The sequence below is a fragment of the Primulina huaijiensis genome, chromosome 4 (assembly GCF_012295235.1).
Source record: "Primulina huaijiensis isolate GDHJ02 chromosome 4, ASM1229523v2, whole genome shotgun sequence".
NCBI lineage: Eukaryota > Viridiplantae > Streptophyta > Magnoliopsida > Lamiales > Gesneriaceae > Primulina > Primulina huaijiensis.
Window position 1 is genome coordinate 7,730,755 of NC_133309.1, and position 6,843 is coordinate 7,737,597.

General features: G+C 39.8%; 1 long non-coding RNA gene across 1 annotated transcript; it reads left to right on the top strand.

The window, feature by feature from the left end:
• Window positions 1–360: 360 nt before the first annotated feature.
• Window positions 361–1,590, top strand: LOC140975291 (uncharacterized). The gene is made up of 3 exons (XR_012174926.1): window positions 361–485; window positions 859–921; window positions 1,472–1,590. It is a non-coding gene; the product is annotated as an uncharacterized lncRNA (long non-coding RNA).
• Window positions 1,591–6,843: the final 5,253 nt, after the last annotated feature.

The window sequence follows — 6,843 nt, forward strand, 5'->3', positions numbered from 1 at the left end:
TAGTATTTTAAAGTCTAATTTATTTATTTAGTGATTTAAGAGTTTAAAACTTTTAAAGTTAGCATTTGGTTTGTGTTATTTTTAATTAGGTGATTTTATTTAAAGGTTAGTAGGGATAGTATTTTAATTAATTGGTTAATTGAGTAATATTTTAATTAGTATATTGATTAGCATGGTTAATGGTTTAATTAAGCAAAAATTTACTCCCTACATAATTCTAACACACGCACACACACTCTACACACACACATACTGTAAGGCCTTGGATGAAATTTCAGAGGGTGACACGTACATGTTTCAAGCAATATATATATAATTGTAAATTCCATTCTCCTGCATACTCCAGCCAAGAACCGAGGGAAGAAATACAGAAAATTCTCAAAGTATTCCTTAAAGTGTAGAATTTTGATTTTAACATATTCGGTTATCCGATTTTGAATCCGAACACAGTACCGAATTCCTCTCATCGACAGCTACAACTGGACGTAAGTTTTACTGAGTTCTGTTATCATTTGAAAATATGATGTTGTAGGAATTTGATATGATTTATATATGGTGTTCTGGATATGTTAGACATCGTAGAATTGAAGTCAGATCGAAGAACAGACTGATTATGAAATTGTTATGATTTTCTGATTATACCGATTGAAAATGGGACAGATTTGAATTATGAATTGATTATGGATTATATCAGATATAGGTTATGATTGGTAATTAATATCTGGTGATATTGTATTGACGGGAATATTGAGACTGTACCGTTATGCCGTTGATTTTGAATTAAATTCAGATTGATCAGATTCAGGATTAAATTGAGAATGGACGGTTGATATTATTATTCTCGATATGTCCTTTCAGATTTACGGAGACAATCTTGAGTTCAGAACTTCCGTTTCTTCAGACCAAAACTACAAACGAAAGGTATAAGTCAATGTCCCGGGAGAATGACTCGAGTTAGATATAACTTGAGTTTCCCTAAACCACATACTTATTGTTATTATATGCATTGATTTGAATTGATATGCTTGTTCTATTGATTTATAGAAAGCGTGATTAGACGATTGGTCTTGTGACAGAGGTGCCAGACTGTGATAGAGTAGTCACTGGCCCATTGCACATTGTCACAGAGGAGTTATTGGCGGAGGTGCCAAAGTCTTTGACGGATAGGTCAATACACTAGATGTTTGGTTTATATCGATGTTTGTTTAGGAGTGGATTTACTTCTATTACTGAGATTCGATATAGTATGCCAACGTCTGGAAACCGGGATCCCTAGACTAGGAATGAGTCTAGTCTGAGCTATAGAGTCACGAGTTATTTATAATTTTATATCGATTTATGTTTTCAGATTTAATACATGTGATTGATATCTATTAATTATATGATTGCATGTTTTGTTGATTTATACTGGGGTTTATTCTCACCGGAGTTATCCGGCTGTTGTCGTGTTTGTATGTGTGCATGACAACAGGTGGGACGGGTTCAGGGTCGAGGAGATGAAGAGAGAGATCGTGATTAGAGTGGAGACTACGGACTTGATCTGAGATAGGGTTGAACACTTGATATTTAGTAGTTGAACCTTAGTGTGTAAATGATTGTATATATTACAAGACTTGTACTTTACTTTTATACTGACATGTATAGTAGAGTGATTCCATTACGTTCCGGATTTGATATTATATTTTAAAAAAAAAATTTAGAACCTGTTTATTATAATTGATTAATTAATCCCAATGACGATTAAGAAAAAGATTAGCGTCCGGATCCCCACAACAGGTGGTATCAGAGCAGTAGGTTCCTTAGATAGAAGCTAGTGAGCGGGGTAGATTGAGTTTTCTTTCCTGCTTTTGATTGCTAGCATGATTACTACTTTTATTATTACATATTTACCTGATTATCTGATTTGATTGGTAAACTGTATTAATTGAGAATGAATCAGAACCGATTCTTGATCAGCAGTAAGATGATCGGAGGTAAGACTGAATTGAAACAGATTTGTTGTATTGGGTTGCTAATCCTTTTGATAATCAGGTATGCCTCCTCGAAGAATCCCAGAACAGGGTAGTACCTCTGCAAATCCGATGGATGTGACAACAACACCAATGGAAACCTTGCTGAAGAGATTTCAGTCATTCCATCCACCGACTCTGAAGGGTACTAAGACTTCAGTTGATTGCGAGAGTTGGCTAGATGACATTGAGATGTTGTTTGAATCCTTGGATTATACAGATGAGCGGAGAGTGAAACTGATTGGGCACCAGTTGCATGACGTTGCAAAGAACTGGTGGATTACAACGAAGAGAGCATTGGAGCATAGAGGTATGAATGTTACTTGGAAGGTATTTAAGACGGAATTTTATCAGAGATTCTTTCCAGTGTCATATAGAAAGGACAAAGGTGCAGAATTTGCAAATCTGAGACAGGGTCAACTGAACATTGAGGAATATGTGGCCAAGTTCTCTACATTACTACGATTTGCTCCACATGTGGCCGAGAACGACGAAGCTGTTGCTGATCAGTTCATCAATGGCTTGAATCCTGAAATCTTTACACTGGTGAACACTGGACGACCGAACAACTTTGCTGATGCCCTGAACAGAGCAAAGGGAGCCGAAACTGGTCTGATTAGACAGAAAAGAGCTTTGTATGTCGCATCAGCACCGAGATCACAGCAACCATCCTCAGCTCAGTTTCCACAACCTCCTCCCAGATTTGAGAGTGGCAGTAGCAGCAGTGGAAAGAGAGATCAGTTGAAAGCTTGAGGGAAACAGTTCAAGAGGTCTGGAAGCAGTTCATCCAGTTCTAGTAGCTCACGACAGACTGCCAGAGCCAGAGTTATACCAGAGCTTATTGCATCACATGTGGAGGGAGACATTCCACAGAGCAGTGCCGAGAAGTGTTTGGCAGTTGCCGCATTTGCGGACAGCAGGGACATTTTGCCAGAGTATGTTCCCAGAGAGGTTCTCAGGGATCCCAGGGAGCAGAGTCATCTGGATCAGTGGCTCAGACAGGGAGACAACCATCAGCTGTTCATTCTTTCCAGCCAGCACCATCTACCCAGTCACAACAAAGGCCAGGAGGAAGCCAAACAGTCAGCCAGCCTCCTAGACAGCAGGCCAGAGTTTTTGCTTTGACTGAAGAGTAGGCACAGGATGCACCTGATGATGTCGTTGCAGGTAACTGTTCTATTTCTGGTTATCCTGATTATGTATTGATTGATACTGGTGCATCGCATACATTCATATCTGAGAGATTTGCATTGATGCATTCATTGCCTGTTGAGTCATTATCTACTTTAGTATCTGTCTCTTCACCTTTGGGGAGAGGTCTTGTATCAGTGACTTTGGTTAGATCTTGTATGCTACAGTATGATGGTCATGAGATTGAGTTAGATTGTATTGTACTTGGGTTGTCTGATTTTGACTGTATTATCGGTATTGATATGTTGACCAAGTACAGAGCTACCGTTGATTGCTTCCACAAGATTGTCAGATTCAGACCTGACATGGCTGACGAGTGGAAATTTTACGGTAAGGGTTCTAGATCTAGAATTCCTTTGATATCTGTTATGGCTATAACTCGATTGTTACAGAAAGGAGCAGAGGGGTTCCTTGTCTATTCAGTTGATTTACTGAAATCGAGTCCATCATTGGCGGATTTGCCAGTGGTGTGTGAGTTTGCTGATGTCTTTCCAGATGAGATTCCAGGATTACCTCCGATTCGAGAGATAGACTTCAGCATTGAGTTGATGCCAGGTACCGTTCCGATATCAATAGCTCCATACCGAATGGCACCGATTGAATTGAAAGAATTGAAGGAACAGTTGGAGGATCTACTGGCCAAGGGATATATCAGACCGAGCGTATCTCCTTGGGGTGCTCCAGTACTGTTCGTGAGAATGAAAGACAGTTCGATGAGACTCTGTATCGATTACCGGCAACTGAACAAAGCAACGGTAAAGAATAAGTATCCCTTGCCTCGTATCGATGATTTGTTTGATCAGTTGCAGGGTTCTTCGGTATACTCCAAGATCGATTTAAGATCTGGATACCATCAGCTGAGAGTCGGGGATTCTGATATCTCGAAGACAGCGTTCATAACCAGGTATGGACATTATGAGTTTATTGTCATGCCGTTTGTTTGACGAATGCACCGGCTGTATTTATGGGATTAATGAACCGTGTGTTTCAGAAGTATCTCGATGATTTTGTGATTATATTCATTGATGATATTTTGATTTACTCCAAGAATATGATTGAGCATGCAGAACATTTGAGAACTGTGTTGAAAATTCTGAGAACTGAGAAATTGTATGCTAAACTGTCAAAATGTGAGTTCTGGTTGAGACAGGTAGTATTTCTGGGTCATATCATATCCGGAGATGGTATATCAGTTGATCCCAGCAAGGTAGAGGCTGTGATTTCTTGGCCGAGACCGACATCAGTGCCAGAGATTCGCAGTTTTATGGGTTTGGCAGGATATTACCGTCGGTTTATTAAAGATTTCTCGAGCATTGCCAAACCGATTACTCAATTAACTCAGAAGAATGCTCCGTTTGTGTGGTCAGAAGACTGTGAGTCCAGTTTTCTGGAATTGAAGAAAAGATTGACCAGTGCACCGATACTGACTATCCCCTCAGGTACTGGTGGATTTGTTGTATATTGTGACACTTCTCACAGAGGTTTGGGTTGTGTTTTGATGCAGCGAGGCCATGTCATTGCCTATGCTTCGAGACAGTTGAAGCCACATGAAACTCGCTACCCAATTCATGATCTTGAATTGGCGGCCATTGTATTTGCATTGAAGATATGGCGACACTACCTCTACGGTGAGAAATTTGAGATCTATTCTGATCACAAAAGCTTGAAATATCTGTTTTCACAATCAGAACTGAATATGAGGCAAAGAAGATGGCTTGATTTGCTGAAAGATTTCGATTGTGAAATTAAGTACTATCCGGGAAAGTCTAATGCAGCAGCTGATGCACTGAGTCGAAAGGTATGTTCTTTATCCTTATCGACAATAGGTGTTTCAAATTTGATAGAAGATTGCTGTTTGTCTGGATTAGCATTTGAAAAAGATTGTCAGCCTCTGAGATTGTATGCTATTCAAGTTGAACCAGAGCTGATTTTGAAGATTAAAGCGGCTCAGAAAGTTGATCAGAATGTGCAGAACTCGATTGAGATGGTCAGATCAGGTCATCGATCAGAGTATCAGGTACGTGATGATGTACTGTATGTGAATAATCGTATTGTCGTGCCGAAGGCTTCAGAGTTGAGACAACAGATATTGTCAGAAGCGCATAACAGCCGATTCAGTATCCATCCTGGTGGCAGGAAGATGTACAATGATTTGAAGACACAGTTTTGGTGGAAACAGATGAAATCTGATGTCACAGAGTTTGTGTCAAAGTGTCTGAATTTCCAAAAAGTGAAAGCTGAAAGAAGGAAACCAGGAGGTCTATTGCACAGTTTGTCGATTCCTGAATGGAAATGGGATCACATTTCCATGTATTTTGTGACGCAGTTACCGAGATCCTCCAGAGGTTGTGATGCGATTTGGGTCGTGATTGACAGACTGACCAAATCACCATGCTTTATTCCATATCAAATGACATACAAATATGACCATATGGCTGAGATCTATGTCAGAGAAGTGGTCAGATTGCACGGAGTAGCAAAGTCGATTGTATCAGACCGTGATCCTCGGTTCACTTCGCACTTTTGGCAGAGTTTGCAGCAGGCTCTAGGTACGAAGTTATATCTGAGTACCGCATATCATCCACAGACTGACGGACAGACAGAGCGGACTATCCAGACACTAGAGGATATGCTGAGAGCCGAAGTGCTTGATTTTAGCACTAGTTGGCAAGATGCATTGCCACTTTGTGAATTCTCGTACAACAACAGCTATCAGACTAGTATTGAGATGACACCATTTGAAGCATTTTACGGTAAGAAGTGTAGATCCCCTTTGTATTGGGATGATATCTCTGAAGTTCCTGAGATTGGACCTGATATGATCAGAGAGATGACAGAAAAAGTGAAACTGATTCAGAAGAAAATGAAGACAGCTCAAGATAGACATGCCAAATATGCCAATGTTCGACGCAGACCATTGGTATTTGAGGCAGGAGACCGAGTATTCCTGAAGATTTCACCTTTCAGAGGAGTTGTCAGATTTGGCAAGAAAGGGAAGTTGTCTCCACGTTTTATTGGGCCGTATGAGATTCTCGAGAAGATAAGAGATCGTGCCTATCGACTTGCATTACCGCCTTCTCTATCTGGAATACATGATGTTTTTCATGTATCTATGTTGCGGAAGTATCTCCCCGATGATTCTCATATTATTCAGCCAGACGAGGCTGAGCTTGATGAAAGTTTGAGTTATATCGAGAAACCGATTCAGATTATTGATCGTAAAGAAAAACAACTCAGAATGAAGACTATCCCAATTGTGAAAGTTCAATGGACTCGTCATGGCATTGAAGAAGCTACCTGGGAGACTGAATCAGACATGAGACAGGAGTTCCCGGAATTATTTCGATGATGTGAGTCTTTTATTTCAGCTTCTGTTATTTCTGCCTGTTTATTATATTCTATTTGATTGTGATATGATATGATTTCCTGAGATTTCGGGGACGAAATCATGTCTTAGAGGGGGAGAAATGTAAGGCCTTGGATGAAATTTCAGAGGGTGACACGTACATGTTTCATGCAATATATATATATAATTGTAAATTCCATTCTCCTGCATACTCCAGCCAAGAACCGAGGGAAGAAATACAGAAAATTCTCAAAGTTTTCCTTAAAGTGTAGAATTTTGATTTTAACATATTCGGTT